Source organism: Melanostigma gelatinosum, assembly GCF_949748355.1.
Source record: "Melanostigma gelatinosum genome assembly, chromosome: 1".
Lineage (NCBI taxonomy): Eukaryota > Metazoa > Chordata > Actinopteri > Perciformes > Zoarcidae > Melanostigma > Melanostigma gelatinosum.
In genome coordinates, this window is record NC_136634.1 from 27,959,516 (window position 1) to 27,978,343 (window position 18,828).

At 42.9% G+C, this 18,828-nt stretch overlaps 1 pseudogene across 1 annotated transcript in view; it reads right to left on the reverse strand.

The window, feature by feature from the left end:
- Window positions 1-1,784: 1,784 nt before the first annotated feature.
- Window positions 1,785-18,828, reverse strand: part of LOC306779287 (centriolar satellite-associated tubulin polyglutamylase complex regulator 1-like) — a 25,459-nt pseudogene continuing 8,415 nt past the window's right edge. Inside the window, exons 3-10 of the transcript in view lie at window positions 12,776-12,878; window positions 12,084-12,214; window positions 11,759-11,843; window positions 10,925-11,010; window positions 9,354-9,561; window positions 8,153-8,261; window positions 4,922-4,985; window positions 1,785-4,677 (exon numbers count right to left, since the gene is read on the reverse strand). The product of the transcript in view is annotated as a centriolar satellite-associated tubulin polyglutamylase complex regulator 1-like (transcript). The remainder of the gene's footprint in view (window positions 4,678-4,921; window positions 4,986-8,152; window positions 8,262-9,353; window positions 9,562-10,924; window positions 11,011-11,758; window positions 11,844-12,083; window positions 12,215-12,775; window positions 12,879-18,828) is intronic.

Here is an 18,828-nt window from a genome sequence, read left to right on the forward strand (position 1 = left end):
TCATTTTTATTCATCATAACCCTTGACAGGATTTTGCAATATATGAATGTGTTGGAGGGCTAAACTTGAGTGACTGCAGTTGTGGCTGACTTTTGTCAGAGATTGAAAGATGTATTTGTCAGTTACTCATCACTGTTTAGGTGTTACCTGCTCTAAAGGACCCTGTTACTGCCACCTTTATGTTTGAACCGCATCACTGCTTGCTCAGTTTGTGCTCAGCTTGTCAGTCTTGCGACTAAACTAGCTACCGTTTCTCATATTGACTCGTCACATGATCAAATACCCAGCAATCATCATTGCATATACAGATGTGCAATGATGGTTGCTGGGTATTTGATTGGGTATTTTTGTTATATACAGTGTATATAACAAAAATACCAAAGAAAATAGGAAATGATTCATTTAATTGGGTAGTTTGTTTGATAGTTGATGTGGTATAAATGACATCATTTTGTTACAGATTCCTAATGACTATTATATATTATATAAACATATAAAAATCTTGATGGAGATGGGTTTCTTTTTCTCGGGTTTTGTAGCGTGAAGGGATCCCGACCCGGGGAAAGCAGCACAAGCTTACACCTAGCACTCCGTCCGCTGTCCCACCTGCGAGGGTTAGGTTCCTCTTGGAGGTGTCAGAACTATACCTTCGGCCTTTTAGCTAACCCCATAGCTGAGTCGTTAGGATTTCGGAAATATTGTCTTTGTGAAAGTCTTTTACGGCTACGCCCTATAGCGCTCTCAGTAGGATGTAACCCTAACACCCTGTATGAATAGTTATGTACACCGTCTATACTTTACTGTTGCCTATTGTGAACATCTCACCATTTATGACTAACACTGCCAAGTCTTCACCCAGAAAACTTACCTTCAGCTCCTCTGGTAGCTTCTGGTGTCTGGGTCACACGGTTAACTGTGCTAAAGAACCAGAGTGTTTGGTTTCAGACACTTACAAATAGTAAGGCCGTTGTTTTATTAAAGGTTTTCACACAACAGTCACATACAACAATTAAAATTCAATGAAACAGTCACAGTACTACAATAACTAATTCTAGCACTCTCACTGTAATACGTAGGTTTATTTCTATTCAGCTTTCGCTGATTTGCTAAAGAAGTATAATCCAGCTTCTACCCTGGAACTCTCCTCTCTCTCTCTCTCTCTCTCTCGCTGATCTTCTGATAACGCACAAAGGGTCTTCTACTCCCCACCTCTGAGGGGGTAAGACCCCCAAGGGTCTATTAAAGAAGTCTATCCCAGTCTCTAGAGATGGGGGAAAAGCCCAATCTCACAGTTTTCCTGCTTCTTTTATGTTCCTCTGATTCTAGTACCTCCCCTAATCACATGCGTCACACATACATGAGGCATCTTGTACCAGAGTTAGCAACAGAATGGTGTGATGGAAGATTTCTATGTTAATCGGGGGAAGAGAGTTTTGTTCACAAATCAATAATAAAGTCTTCAGAAGATTCAAAGTTGTCTTTGTCTGTTTGTTCGCTTGCAAGAGGGAAGAGAATACCACAGCTACGTACTCAGTAGACTGTGGCAAAGCTTCGACTAAGTACAAGATTCAACGTCATGTCATACATAGAGGTCCACTCCTCAGAGGAATCATACATAGAGAGGTCCACTCCTCAGATCAATCATACATAGAGAGGTCCACTCCTCAGCTCAATCATACATAGAGAGGTCCACTCCTCAGAGGAATCATACATAGAGAGGTCCACTCCTCAGAGGAATCATACATAGAGAGGTCCACTCCTCAGATCAATCATACATAGAGGAGTACAGGTCTTCTGACACAGGCTGTCTTGATCTGCTCATTATCTAGTTTCTGCTCGATGCGTTCAACTGGGAATCAGTGACTGTATCAAGGTAAGATGAGACTTTCAACTACAAGTTCAAACAAAGTGGCATACACAAACTTTCCATACAGTGGCCAGCTCCAGACACTCCAGTATGTGGAGGGATGGAGCATTTGCCCATTTTCCACCCACAACTTGAGAGTGGCATATTCCATGCTATTTAGAGGGCGACGCCTTCGTGTTCACTGATATGTGTGACATTCTCCCGAGGGGAACCCCAAACGATGGAACACCGGGGTTGTTCCAGTATGCCAGGCCGATGGTCAGAATTCAGATTTTCCTGAAATCAAAGGGAAAAATTTAAATCACAGCTGATCAAATTGGCCTGAATTTCATCACGACAGCTCATAATGTGACTCACTCAGTAGTGTGTATGTATGCACTCATGACAATGCAGAGTCTCCTCCCAGACCTGGATCAGGGCATCACGAGCTCCTGAACCGTCTGTGGCACTACTCTCTTGGCTGCGTCAGATGCACAGATGCATAACGTCCCAGAGGTTCTCCAATGGATTGAGGTCATGGGAACGTGAAGGCCAGTCAATGGCTCTATGCCTTTGTCATCCAGGAACGGCTTACACACTCTGGCCACACGAGGCCGGGCATTGTCCTGCACCAGGAGGATCCCAGGGTGCACTGCACCAGCGTCAGGCTTGAAAATGGGTCTGAGGATTTCATCCCTGTACCCAACAGCAGTCAAGGTACAGTTGGCTAGCACGTGGAGGTTTGTGCCACCATCACTGACCCACCGCCAAACTGCTCATGCTGGATGATGTTGCAGGCAGCATGACACTCGCCACGTCACCTCCAGACTCTGTCCCGTCTGTCTCATGTGCTACTTGTGAACCTGCTCTCCTGCTGGAGGTACTTTTTTCAGGGCTCTAGCAGTGCTCCTCCTGTTCTTCCACAAAGGAGCAGATACTGGTCCTGCTGCTGGGTTGTTTCCTGTCCAGCTCTCCTCGTCTCCTGGTATCCCCTCCACGCTCTTGAGACGGGACTGGGAGAAACAGCAAACCTTTTGCGACGGCTCGTATGGATGTGCCATCCTGGAGGAACCGGACTACCTGTGAAACCTGGATGGACTGCAGGTACCACCTCATGCTACCAGTAGGGACAAGGGCACTAGCTGGTCAATAAAGATGGCGCCGGACATGGCTGCCTCGATGATTCGGTGCGCAATGTTTTGTGTTGTTTTTGTTGTTAATTCAGTTTTATGCTGCGATACCCGGAGCTCCTTCACCAGAGATGAGCTCATGAACATCAGGGGTACGACTCCAGCGGATTTAGTTCCAACTTTTCTGCTAACTTCTGTGGAATTACTGGACATTCTTGCTAAGGGTGCGCTCATCCGTTCTCAAGCAGTGAGGCGACGCAGGAGAGGAAAGCGGGCCGGCGTGCTTGTACGTCTCCGCTCACGTGGATTCCGCACACCGCTGCCGGGCATATTCCTCTCAAACGTCCGCTCACTGTGTAACAAACAGGACGAACTTCAGCTACTAGTGGGGATGCAAATCATCCTACGTATAAACTGATGTGAACACAACAGATTTACGATCAACCCTCGACGCCGGTCACAAGTAAACAAACATGAGAAAGTCATTAAGACAGACAACTGAGACACTTAATGAAGAAGAGAGCTGAGGAAGCTTGTGTGAAGATGCTTCATAGGACACAGACTTTATGGAACCAGCTGCTCAGATTACAGTGGCTAAACAAAAACATTACTGAAGTTTTTCCAACAGTCGTTTCACTCTAAAATGGGCATATGTCTGTGAGGGAGAAGCTGAATGATACTCAGTGGGAACATAAGCGATATAAAATGGTGCAAGCTTCTTGCTGGCTGAGATGTTGCAGCCGAGGTGCAGCTTTGCTCCAGAAGACGTGTTTCTCACCCTGTTACGACCCAGTTCACTAGGGGAAAGGGGAAGCATCATAAAACCAGTCGGACAGTTGTTTTATTTACAAGAAACTCGGATTAAGGCCAAACACACCTGCAAAGGCAAAGAAAAGGGTCGTTGGATGCTGTTTAGAACAAATAACTCAATACAACCAAAAGAGGTTCCTATCTTGTGTTCCAGCAATGAGACCGGCCTTGTTTTGCGTAATATGGAGCAGCTAACTTACTTAAACTTCTTAGTTTCACTCGTAGTGGAGAGTATTGGTGTTTCATTATGGTATGAAGAGGCTTCTCCAACATCACAACAACCGAATTTCAGGTAAAATTGTAAATACTTTGAAATTGAGTAGAAAGTGGAGTGATACTGTTGATATTCTACTTAGTTATACCACTCATAACTAAATAAATACCATTACTGCCAACCAATGCAAACATTCTGTTTGGTAAGATTCCAGTAAAATTCAAAACACTGTGCAGAGCAGTAGCATGTCACATGATCATGTGCAGACGTGGGACTTCTAACAATACGTAGCATCAGTCAATCTAGAGTGCATGCAGAGCTACTCTCATGAAGACAGTCTGTCGCAAGGTGGAGTGTTCTCTTGCACCGCCGTGCGCTGATCCACTACTAGTGTGGGTTCACATAACTAATAATGGTCATGGACGTTTTGACATGTACCATACAGCCACAGTGTGTTTCCCACATAAGATGGAAGGTGAGATGTCACAGACTGGTGGAAGATAAGAGGTCAGTTTTCAGAGGAGTCGGTCTCTTCCGTGGAACCATCGCTTTCCACCTCCATCTTCCTCCTGTGGTGGATGTTCCTCCTGGGGGAGGCCCTCCTCTGCACCTCCTTCAGCCCCCCCACCGCACTGCCGCTGCTGTTGCTGCCGGGACTCACTGAGATCTGGGCGATTCTGGACAGCACCGGAAAAAAGAACGAGTTATTAAGAGAAGAAAGGAAGATAGGAGAACAACACAGCAAAGAGGACAGGAAGTAAAGGCCAGACACAGGAAATGAGGACAACAAAATGAGAAAACAGCGAAAGGAAAGAACGAGAAAAGCATGTCTGTTAAACAAATGTGAGAAAAGCTAAACGTGTTTGCGTATTATGATACTGTCATCCTGTGCAGTGTACAGTACACTGTATGCGTTCTCACAGTTTGTCCAGTTCCTGGTCCATCTCTGGATCAATGAGGAACTCTGCCATGCTGGGTAATGCTCCTGTAGGAAGAGGGACGAAAGACAACGTTCAGCTTATTGTTGGAATGCTGTTAAGCATTCCAACAATTGTTATCCTGTTTCTTTATTCAACTTCTAATTCTTCCGTCGCGCCTCTTCTTCTCCTTCATATTTTAAGCTACAGAAACCGTTCAACTATTAAAATGTTCAGCTCTTTCACCAGAGGGGTGCTATGACTTTTCATATTTCTAACCTTTAAACTTTTTGAATTATTAAGCTTTTTATTTTCAATGGGATCTCTATGGAGAATATTTTCAAATAGCTTCAGGCACACAGGTGTTCGCGATTGAGCCAATTAGTGATGTTGATAAACTCACAGACTCACGCGCACATACACTCCTCTCCCTCTCTCTCTGTGTCTCTCTCATACAGACATTCAGGTCTTAGGGATCTTGAGAGGTCTTCCCCCCCCCCACAGTCATTTCAGGTCTTGGAGACTTTTAGAGGACCCCCCCCCACACACCCACCCCATTTCAAAATAAAAGCCGCACACACATGATTTGTTGCAGCTGTTACGTGTTGCAGCTCGGCCAATCAGATATGAGGATTCTGATAAGTTTCCTGATTCGAGTGACATTTACACACACCGCGACACAAGAGGGAGAGACGAGGAAAGACATAGCAGAACAGGACAATAGTCATGTAAGCTGTAAAAGATAAAACATCGGACAATCTCCAAATGAGAAAGTTTGGAGTTCGTTTTATAGTGTACGCTTTGCACGAACTCGGTCCCGAAGGAAATGGCGATATATTGTGCAGTTCTTTTATATAGCGTGGGACTCCAACCCCGCCTCAGGACTCTAACCCGGCCTCTCTGAGTTCTTATTTAGCGTGGGACTCCAACCCTGCCTCGGGACTCTAACCCGGCCTCTCTGAGGTCTTAATTCAAAGTGCTTCACATAAAACTATTAAAAATATTGATTAATATATTAATTGAATGTGGTTCAATTAAAGGCAGCAGCAAACAGAAAAGTCTTCAATCTTGATTTAAATGAGCTGAGGGTCTCAGCAGACCTGCAGCTTTCTGGGACTTTGTTACAGATATGTGGAGCAGAAAAACTGAATGCTGCTTCTCCATGTTTAGTTCTGACTGGGAACAGAAAGTAGACCGGTCCCAGACGACCTAAGGCAGGGGTGTCAAACTCATTTCCACTCTGGGCCACATCAGCATCACGGTCGCCCTCAAAGGGACGGTTGTAACTGTAAGACTGTAAAACTAACTTCTCCCTAACATATTGTTAAATAACTGTCTCTGCATTTGATTATTGTTTATTCAAGTGTAAAAATATTGTACATGCAGTTATATAACTGAAAAATGATATTTAAACACATTTCTGTTATTATAACATAAATCATTTTAATTGAGGGTTAAGAAACCCACATTACTCTATCAAAGATCAAACTATTAAAGAAAAGAACAAAGACACATATCAAACACAAGTTATTCCATTAACTTTGTTCAAAGCTGTTTGTGTCACCTCTCTGCATCACTAATGTTCCTCCCTGTCGTCGTCCTGTGCATGGCAGCTTCATCCAAGAGCTGCTCACTGAGAGTCAGGTCTGATGAACATGATAGATGATGTATCCGTGTTGTCTGTGCTTTCATCAACAGTTAATTCGAAACACAAGTACCTGCTCGTCTCTTAGCTAGCTGTGTTGTTAGATTGCTGCTAGTTCATGAACTCGGTCTGCGATGGTGTTTCTTCACAAACTGACATTTGTAAAAGTCTGTATCTGGTCGGAGCTCTGCTCACATACCTTCAGCATGCACTGGGCTGTAGCTGTGTAAATATATTCTGCTGTGATTGCAGTCTGCCTTTTAATTCTTGGACAATTTGATGTTTTTCTTGGAGGCTAAATTTAGCTCCGTGTTTGGTGTCAAAATGCCGACGTGAATTGTATCCTTCATCACCGACACGCCTCATAACACAGAAGACAGACCCGTTTTTCTCCTTGAAGCACAAACATGTATTCGCTTTCCCATCTTTCATTTCATTTTCTTCCCTCTGTATCAATTTTTCTCTTCGTGGACATTTTGGGATTATTTGTCGATCTTTTTCAATCGTTGGAAAACCTCTTTTCGGGCTGTTGCCTCTCCTGTCCACCTGTTGTGATAGTTAATGTCGGTACACAGACAACATGCTATCTCATAATTTCAACTTTCTATCTCATAATTTCGAACATGGGGATACTTTTATTTTCAAGTCAAACTTTTAATTATTTTTCCCCCAAAAAAAAAAAGAAAAAAAAATTATATTTAATTTTTTCTTTGCTGGCGGATTCGTGGGCCACATAAAATAACGTGGCGGGCTGCATTCGGCCCGCGGGCCTTGAGTTTGACACATGTGACCTAAGGGGTCGGGATGGTTCATAAGGTAGCAGCAGATCAGAGATGTATTTTGGCCCTAAACCATTCAGTGCTTTGTAAACCAACAGCAGGATTTTAAAGTCAATTCTTTGTTGGACAGGAAGCCAGTGCAAAGACATCAGAACTGGGGTGATGTGATCCACCCTCCTGGTCTTAGTGAGGACTCGAGCTGCAGCGTTCTGAATCAGCTGCAGCTTTCTGACAGACTTTTTACAGAGACCTGTAAACACACCGTTACAGTCGTCCAGTCTGCTGAAGACTGTAGTAGAAGCAGAAGCAGAAGCAGTAGTAGCAGCAGAGGTAGTAATAAAAGTAGTAGTAGTAGCAGCAGAGGTAGTAGTAGTATAAGTAGAAGAGGCAGAAGCAGTAGTAGCAGCAGAGGTAGAAGTAGAAGAGGCAGAATCAGTAGTAGCAGCAGAGGTAGTAGTAGAAGTAGAAGAGGCAGAAGCAGTAGTAGCAGCAGAGGTAGTAGTAGAAGTAGACGAGGCAGAGCAGTAGTAGCAGCAGAGGTAGTAGTAGAAATAGAAGAGGCAGAAGCAGTAGTAGCAGCAGAGGTAGTAGTAGAAGTAGAAGAGGCAGAAGCAGTAGTAGCAGCAGAGGTAGTAGTAGAAGTAGTAGTAGTAGCAGCAGAGGTAGTAGTAGAAGTAGAAGAGGCAGTAGTAGTAGCAGCAGTAGGAGTAGGGGTAGTAGTAGAAGTAGAAGTTGCAGTAGTAGCAGTATAGGTAGTAGCAGAAGCAGTAGTAGCAGCAGTAATACTACGACTGTGTAATGTTAAACCTACCAATAGTCTGGTTGATGGTCTCGTGTTTAGCCAGGCTCATTAGGAAGCTGTAGTGAGAGACTTTGTTGGTCTGTTCCCTACTTCCCTCATACAGGACCTGGGAGGATGACTTCACACAGGAACACAAACACGACAGGGTCAGATCAGTCTCAATATTAATGAATGCACACAGAAAGATTCACAAATGTATTTTGTGATTAATGACTCGCCACAAAAATATTTTTCAATGCACATAGAAATAGTTATCATTATATGTAAGTAAGTCAGTAAAATGTATTTATAAAGTGCTTTTCACAGACATAAGTCACAAAGTGCTTAACAGGAGAAGAATTACAAACAAAAAGCACAATGTGACCATATAAGGGCCAATCATTACATTAAAATGCACAGAAACAGAAACACGGTTTAAAAGCAGGCCTAGGACAGGAGTTGTTACCCAAACGCCAGTCTAAACAGGTGTGTCTTGAGCTGATTTCTGGATGAGTTCACAGAAACAGCAAAGCGTAGAGGTGCAGGCAGAGCATTCCACAGCTTTGGTGCTACTAGCTAGTCAGCTGTAGTTTAAAAGTAGTATAATGTTCTGTGCTCCCCAAATGGCAGGAAAACTGATTCTTCCAGACCACGGCGAGACCTCCACCGCGGCCGGCCAAACGCGGTGTCCCAACATAAGAACAGTCCACAGGGCGGAGTCCGTTTAAATGGATGCATTCCATATTCCGTTGCCAGGTCTCAGGCAGAAATAAAAAAAAGCCAAATTATGACTTGTGAACAAGTCATTTCAAATGTGTAAATGTCAAAAAAATCCACACAAAACATCTAATTCACAAATATATATCTGATGCACGCACAAATAGTTGTTTTAAATCAATACAATATAAATCTACAAATATAAAGTGTATCTAATCTCATTTTAAACTTTAACTAAAAGTTGTCTTATTTTATTTGAATCATGCTTAAACTATTTTGATGAAAACAAATACCAGTCAACAAGCTGCAGTACAGGTCCTTTCATCATATGTTTAGAAGTGTTGCAGAAATGGTTCAACCTGAATGCTCAACAGCCAATGGGAAGCAAGGACACTGACCTCTCTGAACATCCATGTCTTTTCTTGTAAACACGATGTACCCTGTAACATCAGAGTGTATTCTACACGCTGTGTGGTCCCAGTGAGTGAGGGCTGGACGTGTGTGTATGCTTTACCTGCGTTTGAACCGGTCACAGAGGGCATCAACACACTGAGCCAGAGTGGACGGTTCCACGCCGTCCTGCGGCTGCTTCTCCTTGTCGGTCTCCTCTGCAGCCACAGAAGGGAGCTGCTCGATGGAGGTGGATGTGGGGACGATGACGGTGTTAGGACTCTTCCCTGCTAACAGATCCTGGTAGATCACCAGCACGCTGTCCAGGAACTCTACAGACACGCGGATTAAATACTGTTTTATTCAGTTTTTGTATGGAAATGGGATTAGACTGTTAACACTGCACACATCATAACTTCGATATCAGATATACATTTGATGACTCTATATGGCTCACTTCTGATAAGATGATTCCTCACACACTAACGGTAGATAATATGTAGCTTTTATTATTTTCATATCAGATATCTGAACTTAGAAATCCTTCCAGTGGGCAAGAGTTTTATCTTTGTCAGACAGTTTTACCCTCTAACTAAACAACAATCAATCCATAATGAAAATATGAAACATTTGTATAACATACCTCTTACTATAGAGAATAAAACACAAAGATTATATTGAGTAAGAGTCTAAACAAATGCAAATCATTAAAGGGACGGTTCACCAACAAATAAAAAGGACATATTTTTCCTCTTACCTGAAAAAAACAAAAAAACGATCTAGACTGATAAATAGCACTATTTATCAGTCTAGATGGTTTTTTGTTGACCTCTACCCTTCCCAAAGCTGAGCTCTGACTGATGTCGTTTCATTTTCATCCGTCTCAGTGACGATTTTAAACACATGCAGGCGATACAGGCTGGAAGTGAAGCTGACGAGCAGACATCACCGAGCAGACATCAACGTATATTGAACGGCACGAGACTACAAGCAGTCCACTAGGTGAACCTCAAGCTGTTGATATAATCAAAGAACCAACTTGTTGAGTAAAGACTTTAAAGTAACAACTAGATCATCCACTTCACCACGCCCCCCCTTCCCCCCCACACACACAAACAATGACGGCGATGAGATACGTAGGTCGTAATCTTGGCGTCGTGCAACATCTCTGCAACAGTTAGGACCTCAGTGACCTACACGGCCATGGTTCTGGTGTGAGATGCCAAGTGTTGGAGGTATCGTCCATAGAGACGTCTCCCTTCTCTCCCACATAATGCAACTCGTTGGCACTCGGCTGGTGGTGTTCAAAGCGCCAAAAAAGTACATTTACAACCTCAACAGCGATGTCACTTTCTAGAAATCATAACTCGTTGACTCAAGATAATCCTCAGACCTTGTGAGCAGTTTCATCGGAGCTATAGTGCGCTGTTGGAGAGAGACGGAGAGTCTGGTGGACATTGGAGAGCAGGGAGACGTCTCTATGGATGACATCTCCAACACTTGGCATCTCACACCAAATCTGTCGAGATAAATAGCACTACAGGTAAGAGGCAACATATGTAGTTTTTCATTTTGGGGTGAACTGTCCCTTTAACACACCCACGTTAGTAAAGGTTACAGCCAAACTGAGTGAAGTGAATGTATAAGCCTGGACATACTGAACACAGCCATATGAAACAGTAGCTTGTATTGTACCTGGGTAGTAGAACTGCAGCTGGAGGGCATAGAGGAAATCAGAAAAAGACATCAGAGAGTCGATGGCATCGTCCATCAGAACAATTCTACAGGACAAGAAAAGAAAAGCAGATAACAGTTCATACCAGATACGTCCAGGGGAGAACTGGTCCTTAAGGGACCCGACTAGCCCAGTAACACGTCAGTATGCAACACACTGAAATGCATTTAACAGAGAAGAGAAGGCTCCTCACCCAATGACTGATTGCATTATATCTTCTTGTTAGGTCTGTTGTAACATAAAGCATTCGCATGTGCAGTATACACAATCTACACTCAACAAAAAGAGAAACATCATAAAAGACGGATGTGACTAAAAGATGCATTTCTGTAGCAGCAGTCATGTCAAATCCATAGCTCAGAGAGCCTAATACATGTTTTATGAAGATAAAACTGCATATGCTACAGTGGCCTATTATTGGGACCAGCCCAAGTCACATCTGTGTAAAAATCAGCAACACAAAATCTGAGAGAAATAATCATTTTGCGGGTCTAGAAAAGGTCTTAGATCTTTCAGTTAAACTGACACTGCATTTATATTTTTGTTCAGTGTAACTACAAAATAACGACTACACTGTACTTTAATACAAATGTAGTGGCCATCCTCTTTACTCTACCGCATGTGCCTCATACTGATTGTTAGAGTAAACTGAAAAAGGCACATTTTCCCAGCATGCAACATTAGTGTTGTGGTAACCAAACAAACAAAGGTGTGACCTCTTGGGATCGGGGAACAACAGTACAAAGACATAAAACAATGTGCACGTGCTGTCTGAGGTGCGTCTGTGTACTGACCTGGCTGCACTCTGCACCATCGCCAAAGGGAAGTCTGGACACAACAAGTGCAGCAGCGACCTGTACTCCAGCACGGACAGAGAGTCTGGAATACAACTCAATGCAGTTACAGAAGAGACACAGTGATGCATTCATTCCAACGTTAAAGAGTCAAACCAACCAAGTCAGGTCTAGTGGGTTTTACACGTCAATGAATTATTCATATTTTAATACTTCCGCATGTAATAACATAAACGTAGCCTTATATAGAGAAAGAGGCAATTATTGAGTGACTATAACGATCAAACTACACCTCCAACAGAAGAAGTGTGTGGCTCTCACTCACCTCCGCTCTTGCCGATCTGTCTGTAGCATCTCCAGAAGACTCTGATGAAGGAGGCTCTGTTATGGGGAGTGGCCCTGATGTAGTTATACTCTCTGAAGAGGACGTGGTTACTGTTCTTTACACTGCTGAAACTACACACACGCACACACACACAGCAATTAAAACAAACAAGAAGAAGTCCACCTCAACATTCATGTAATCAGTTAGATCAAAAAGAAACACAAGAAGCACTAAATTGTGTTTCTTCCACCGACTCTCTAAGCGAGGGTGACAGTGTTGTAAAACAAAATGTCATCTAGTTCAGTAGACTTCTCACCGTTTAGATTACATACCACGCATAAACGCAAAACAGCGTGAAAGACGAGTATGCATCACATTTACAGTGTTTTAATGTACAAATGTATATTATTAATTAAACACATTATCATATTAGAACACTGGCTTAGTATACATTTCCTACAAAAGAAACCAGCAACTACAATGGCAATTGAATGATTGTGACTATACTGTACACCTAATAACAGATAAAAGGTACCGGGGAAGTTTGAAAATTGTAGTTCCAGTTTCCTTATATTCTGTAATTTTCCAATATTATCTTTGAGGAGATTCGCCCTCCCAAAGCCTACATCAGTCCAAACTATTGCCCAGGTCAGAGGAACTATTAGACTAACTGTGTGAGGAGTGTGACATACTATTCAGCAAAGTAGCGGATCACCCCAAACTGGGTGTACTCCTCTTTGTGTTCCAGCAGCTGGGTCACTGCATCACTCAGGTAGAACAGCACGTTACTGTCCGCTGAGAGGAAACAGACACAGAGCGACCATTAGACAGATCTAAAGTACACCAGCTAAAGAGCTCAGCTGTTAGCACTGCAAAGCTAACACACATCCTACCGAGGTACTCGTCATCTGGGACGGTGGAATTAAAGCGGTTCATTCTGCTCATGCTTTCAGGAGAGGACGTTGAAATGAACATGAATAGACTTGAGGTAAATGTACACAGTTAAAAGCAATGCGACCTCTGTAGCATCCATCATAGCACCATCTTAGCACCGACCATCCGTCGCGTGGATGTGACCCTAATATGGTGGGCTGGGGCTTCCATGGAAACAGCAGGATGTTGTCAGTTACATTCAGGAAATGCCCCCAAGCAACATAGCACACAAAGGTTCCATTGCTATTTTCGACATACCGTAATAATAATAATCGTCATCATTATTATTTATACTAGCAGTATTTTTAATATTATTACTCGCTATATTATCCATCGCCGTTTTACAGTTTTAATTGCACCTTTGCTGTACAAGGAAGTCCCAACATCCGATTACTGCTTTTCATATTATATTGATTATTTTTACATTATTATTCTTAGTTATATCTTTATACTTGTCAGAGTTCTCTTTTGTGTCATCATACTTGCCAATAAACCGTTTCTGATTATTTGTCTTCTTAAATTTGTGTTTCTATGGTTAGTACTCGATAACATGCCTTTTATACCGCCTATGTTGTATCCAATATTCCCATACTCAATATTTAGTCTAGTAGGGTTGTTTCTGGACTTCAGAGAGGATTAAATGAACGGTAATTGCATCACCAAGTGATTCCTCTCAAAGTGATTTAGGTTTGTTTGCAAGATTTTGTGTCTTTCTTAAGTATTGCAGTACTTGTCTTTGAAGCAAACCCATACTTGATTCTGTTTTTCAGGGAATGCCTGAGCAGCTCAACATGGAGTTCAATCCCCACTAACAGTAGGACACTGTTTGTCTCTGCATTCTGTCCTCACTGTCCCTTTTAGTGCTGTTCTCCTGCATGCTTACCACTCTACTTTAGTGACAGTGCTACAGTCCGTTGCTTTAAACAAAAAAACATCACAGAAACAACTTAAAACCATCATAACACATACAGTAAGAGACATTCGACATTGACAACACGGATGATTAGAGTGCTAAATGCCCAAGTGCTAAATGGCTTCTATATGTATTGCATATTGCTCACAAATTATGTCAATGCAAAGGCAATGCATGAAATTAATGATGGCGAGATTTTCGTAGTAGGGAGGGCTTAATTTCAGAGCTGCCAATCTAATTTTTACCAAGGATAAGGACGCGTGATGGGCCAATCAGCAAAGAGATGTTATACCTTGGGAGCGGGCCGTAATTCAAATGCAACCAATCAATGGCGTTGTCCAGTGACGAATAACACATCCGCTAATGACTAAACTGTATAAAACGTGAATCCAGCTTCATGTGGGGTGTACAAGGGTTTCCTATTCTGTGTTTTATTCTTCATGCAGTGAGACTGTATACAACATCTGGATTAAGGATTAAATAGAAGAGGTGTGTTAGTGTTAGTCCGTCAGGGTGGTTTCTTCCTGCGTGTCTTGATCCTTTCAGGAAGACCAACGGCGCGTCACAACGGACAGCGGGGGCATTTCGGCAACGGGCGGCGTCCTGCTCCAACCCCCAGGTACCTTGGTTTCCTTGCTTAGGCGAGGCCTGAGCTGGCCGCGGCAGGCCAGCCAGGCTGTGTGTGTGTTGCATCGGCGGCTGTTGGGAAGCGTGTGCGATTCTCTGGCGGCCGCGGGGCGCCACGTCAGGAGCCGCTCACACGACTACGTGTTCCTGTACGAGCTGCTGAGCCTGGGCTGGCCTCTGCTGTGCATGATGCACGAGGTGCTGGGACAGATGTCCCAGGAGCCCCAGCTTGCCCGGCAGCAGCTCGTCGGCCACCGGTTCTCATAGAAAAGGGGGCGTGTTGCCAGTTGACCTGACTGGAACCCATGGATTTGAATCTGTGCTCTTGTACTGGCCAAAAATGGCTGAATAGGGTTCATTGATGTTATAATTTTGAGACCAAATACTATCTGTATTTACTACATTCCAAATGTCCTTGGTCATTTAAGTTTTTTGTGTTCTGAAGTCAAAAGTGTTTTATAAAGTAACTTAGCCATAAAAGTGCTTCATTCTATTAGCTTCTGCTGCTTGTATTCAGTGCCTGGTGTGAATTTTGCCTGCAGTTGCAGTGGACAGCACAAGAAAAAGACTGTCATGTAGGTACTCTGGTTATATTGTGTGTTAAATCGTACATGCTGGGTCGACTTCAGGGGTGTTGCATGGCTAAAACGCTGGTAACTAGCCCTTGTGGATGTTGACTCTCACGGTCTCCTGGTGCTGCACCCCTGCCGAATGCATCGCCGACTCTCAAGGGCTTGTTCCAGGCTGCTTGTGATGATGCGTATCAGACACAGTAAGTCTGCTCCAGTCGTTTGGGGGCAACCAATTGGATTGTCACAAAATGTTAAACCCCATTTTGCACTTCAGATTGAGCTTTGAAGTATCTGAGGACATTTAATCGGAGTGGAGTAACCCGGAACAAGCCCTCTGACTCTAACCTCAAAAACCATCTGGCCAGTGTGGTTTGGTTTCAGTGAGCTAGAATTATGTCGCAGTGATCCACATGGTTTTCATTGACTCTGCCTGCTGCACCTCAACAAAAAAGCCTAATTTTGAGCTTAATGTTTAAATACAGTTAACTCTGCGCCACAGGGATGTGCAATGGAAATTCCAAAACAGTATTACTTTTTTTTTGTGTTAGGTCAGGGGTCGGCAACCTTTTCTATCCAAAGAGCCAGTTTTCCCTATTTTCCACCAAATAAAATTTGTCTGGAGCCGCAAAAGCTATTTGACATCACAGCTTATAAAGTTGTATATATAGTTATATTATATATATATACAAAACTATAGTTTGTTGTATTTATGAAAATATAGAACAAGAATAAAGACAATTCTTGACTTTTTTTTTGCAATTTGACCTGATATAACAATATCAAACTCTTATTAAGAGCTCCGTTTGCTGCTTGCAGTTCTCACACTTCAATGTCTGCCGATAATGTTTCCTTTTAATTCTTTGCACTCGGTGTCTCCTCCCCCCCATATCTCATTTTCTTTTTCCAAATTAATTTGTTCTCTGTTTTGTTCACTTCATTTTGTTCAGTCTGTTTCAAGTTTCCAACGCTGCACCCTCTGATTGGCTGGTTCCTGCCATTGCGGGAAGGTGATGATTGGCCGGCTTTGGTCACGAGATCTTGTCGCGTTGCTTTTGCATTGGCTGCCCCTGTAGCTCCGCCCCCTTTCACCTGACCCAGATTAACCTATCACAAACCAGCATGTCGAGTATGGCATGCAGTTGTCTGTAAAGGTGTTATGTGTGGCATCGTGATATGTCAAACTGAATTCCAAATGAATCATCATACCTTGGTCAAATTCCAATAAACAAATTGCATTACCTCCTGTTCATCTCTATCTCATGCCACTCATACCTTAAACTCTAGTGTTTCTCTAAAATGAGACCATGTGCTCTTAAAGGACCAGTGTGTATAGGATTAAGAACATAATCTCGTGTAATAACCACCTGAAATAGATAGTTAGCCCTTCATATCTACATAGGGAGCAGGTCCTCTTCCCGGGAGTCTGCCATGTTGCCACCGCCATGTTTCTACAGTAGCCCAGAACGGACAAACCAAACATTTTCTCCAGGGGTCCTTTTTTACGTTGCCAGAGGGCCGCTGTAGTTCTCCGACACGCTTGGAATAGGAGCGCATTCAGTGGGATGCAATCTGTTTCAAAAAATAATAATTTGTCCCCGATTAAGTCCTTTATTGTGACAAGCTTTAGCTACCAGGTCAGATTTATAAATCGGCTTATGAACAGTTTTATGGCATTAAGGGCACTAAGCTAAAACGTTCAAACTTCGAGTGTAGAGGTTGTTGGAAGCTTGCGGTGTCGGTTGAGTCGATGCACACGTAGCACCTTTTTAGTCGGTTTCGTTTGCCGTTCCGTTAGTTTGGTGTCATATCGCCCGACCAAACCCCACTAACACTCATGTCGTGCTGTGTTCCTCTCGAACACCAAACCGTCCATTTGAATGCCCCTGGATTTCTGCATTTGCTTTCTCTGTGCCGTATCAGCAGCAGCAGCATCCCTTCCTCTTGTGACACCGTTTTGACAGGAACAAACGTGTCCACGTCTGTCTGTGGTCTGTCTGTGGTTCCCTTTGTTTCAGAAGGAGGCCTCCCCCACTCAGAGCCCCTCTCCAGATCCCTCTCCTGCACCTCCTAGACTTTTCTCAGGAGATCAGCACCCCCATAATTAGCGGTTGTTTTTTTTGGCACACTGCCAGACAAATTTGGTTTGGCTGTACGTTTGCGTAGCTATGTTTCTGAAGTCTTGAAGCAGCCTGCAAGCCTTGTTATTCATTTTCCACATTGATAATTACTGTGAAGTTGCTTAATTTATGATATTTATGATATATTATATGCTGTAAATATATATATTCAGAAATAAATCCATTTTGATTACATAAATAATTTGCTTCGTGGTTTGTTGCCAATTAGCTGAATTTCAACAATTCCCAAGAAACCCAAGTTTGATTTACGTGATCGGTCAATTTTTCTTTTAACCACAAAATTAACAACTTCATCAACAAGCAAATCCCTTTAACCCCCACCTGTTTTTAACTGCCGTAACATCACCCACATGAATCCCAATCACAGCTTTTAACGCGTGCTTTGTAATGTCTGACGAACAGCTCGACAGCCTCGTTGGTTTGCAGCGGATTCAGAGACTGATTCAGATACGCGGCAGAGGGGTTCATCAGAGGCCTTTAAAAAGCGTCCGCTGCCAAAATACAAGTCAATTTAATGTAATGTGAAGAAATAGACATTAGGCTTTATGCAAAAAAAGCTTGGCCACAATCAAATACTGTTGAGTGAAGTTCAATTCAAGCTTATCAAACTAAATCCAACCTGAACAGAATTGAAGTGAATCACCGGTCTCATGGGTTCGGCTAGTGGGGTCTGCTCTATCCTTCACTCTGGGTTTTTACAGTATCTGTGCATCACCTGGTGAAAGTGTCATTCCAACGTTTAGCCAAACCCCAAAAAGCAAGATACTTCTTGGCCGATAGGCACACTTTGCCCAAACACTGTTGTGTCGGGGTCTTTGCTGTGTGTGACCAAGTGGAATCACCTGTGGAAAAGATTCTGTACAATGTTGACTCCGTGACTCTGTGAGTACTGTTATGAACACGTCATGTAGTGTGTCAGCACGTTTTTACTGTGTGAGTGGCTGTTTTGTACGGTATTTGTTCTACTTTCAGGTGCAGATATCTATCTCTCTATCTATCTCTCTATCTATCTCTATCTCTATGCGAACCGTTCGGTACGAGGCTCACGGTTCGGTACGCATGATGAACCGAATACGTTTGAAAAAAGAAAATAAATAAAAATTTTAAAAACCTTTATTTAACCAGGTAGTCCCATTGAGATTAAAAATCTCTTTTGCAAGATGTAAGTAACAATACAAGATGTAAGCAAGATGTAAGTAACAACACCACATAACATTAAGGAGCAGTTTTTGTTTTTTATGCTTATGTGTTGCTAAGAAGACACCCCAGAAGATGGGTCACTCAGGTATAGTTCCATCATTGTTCAACGTCAAAGAATAACTTCATGATGTTAGTTGTAATGAATAAATATATTTAAAAATCAGTACATTTCTCTGGCATTTATAGTTTTCTACTGTACCGACACGTACCGAACCGTGGCTCCACTGTATCGTACCGAAGTTGTGTTCACTGCCTTAATATTTGTATGGTACCTGGCATGTTGCACTGATTGTTCTAGATGGGAGGTGGGGTCTCCAAACTGTTTCAGTAGAGGCTCAGTGAAGGAGAAAAAACAAAGGCTT